We start from the raw sequence: 1882 nt of genomic DNA, 5'->3' as shown, positions 1-1882 counted from the left end.
ACTTTATTGTGAATTAAAACAGAACGGGTAAGAAAAATAACAGTTTCAATCTCTTGATTTGAAGCTTATGCATATGTACCATGACCTGTATGGACCTGTAACAGTCAACTGACATGAGAAGTTGGAGGTAGTTTCTGAAGATGTTACAAATAACACACACATACAATGCGAATGATAACTTATGTATTATTAGTGTAGACACTTTGTTATGTACCTAACATCTGAAAAACTAATGAAAGGTAGTTTATATATCATGTTATTCACATAATTTTACAAGGACAAATATGCATAATATTATTTCACATATTGTAGTTCCACAACACCTCTAATATATGCATTGTAACCACCATGCACAGAACCACTCGCGCTCACCTCCTATATCCGTCAGCTAATGGTAAGCTGACTCTTGAACTTCCCCTACATTCCATAGAGCTGCTGTCTCCCACTCAGCTCATCACAACCCCCTGACCTCAACCTTCTCTCACTCAGTATCTACACCATCGGTGTTACAATTAAATAAAGTCACAAATCACAGATATACTCACTTCTGTTCACCACTCACCATAACCAAAGTCACTTTCCTCTACTAACGCTGAATGGTCACCTCTACATGGCGCCCACCATGACCAATATCCAGACCCATAATATAACAATTGCGCCATCAAAATATTAACGAACAAGATACAAGACCCCCCCAAACACTACTCAAACCCAATCCGAAATTAGTCGCTTCGATACGCCAAGGGAGCATTAATGTGTGCAAAAATTGCCGACATAAAAAAAACAGAAACCTCATTGAGCTAGTTGTTCAATTGCCAGCTAACGCATTATATATTATGATGCCCACGTCATCATCCGCTTTCGGCGGCATATATATACTTCCACGCTTATAGTGCCCACAATCGTGTAACTTCTCTGAAAACTCGCGAGCGTCTACATCTACACAATAGAGCAAACTCCACAACGCGCAGATGTGTAATACACAGTGTTGACTCGTCCAAACTACAAACAATTGGTTGCCTCCACCCCACTAATCCCCTGCTCTTCCTCTTACCCACACAGACTCTTGTTTAGGACCAAATAATGCTATGCACCTGCACATCGTTCTATTGGCTAAACGCAGTGCTTAACTTTTTTTTACCAACCAGATCAATCTTTATACCAGACACACGTAAAATGACATCAAAACTCAAAAAAAGAAGAACACACAATAGAAAATCGGTCCTTTCTCTTTGTGGCAGTATGATGTAACTGCCTGAAGCGACAGTTCACGGCCCTAATTGCCCCTCCGAAAACCACTACTTTACAGCACAACTACTAACCAGAGACAAGGACAGGAACAGTTGCGAGAGACCCATAAACACGGAACATAAGCAGCATGGACACAGGACACCCAAAACACCACAACTGAGTGAACAGGAAAACTCCTTACACAACCTCTGAGATCAAAGGAAGCCCATGACCTCCAGGCAAACCTACCAAACACCCCACAAAAAAACGAATTTGAATCGACACTCAACACGCCGATCTCTGTGCATGGAGCATTCACCCACGTCGCAATCACCTGCATATGGCTGTTTGAAGCTTATTCTCTGCTGTGACTCCAGGCCATGGACCACTATCTGGGTGTGGACGCAATTGAATGGTCGTAGACCTTTTCTCAACACACCGGAACGCCCAAAGACAGCAGGAGGAGGAAATGTTAATATGATCTTACGGGGCAGATTACTCAACAAACGACATCACCAGTTATCTTCAGCCGGAACTTTGATAGCTCGCAACCAAATAGACCATTCTAAGCCGGGTGCATCTATGCATAAAATAACCTATCGGAATCACCTGAGGATAGTATTCCGGACAAAGTCTGACGTCAGCAAGGATC

Source organism: Notothenia coriiceps, unplaced genomic scaffold, assembly GCF_000735185.1.
Source record: "Notothenia coriiceps isolate Sejong01 unplaced genomic scaffold, NC01 NC01_scaffold00037250, whole genome shotgun sequence".
Classification (NCBI taxonomy): domain Eukaryota; kingdom Metazoa; phylum Chordata; class Actinopteri; order Perciformes; family Nototheniidae; genus Notothenia; species Notothenia coriiceps.
The sequence above is the reverse complement of the archived record's forward strand: the minus strand, read 5'-3'. Positions refer to the sequence as shown.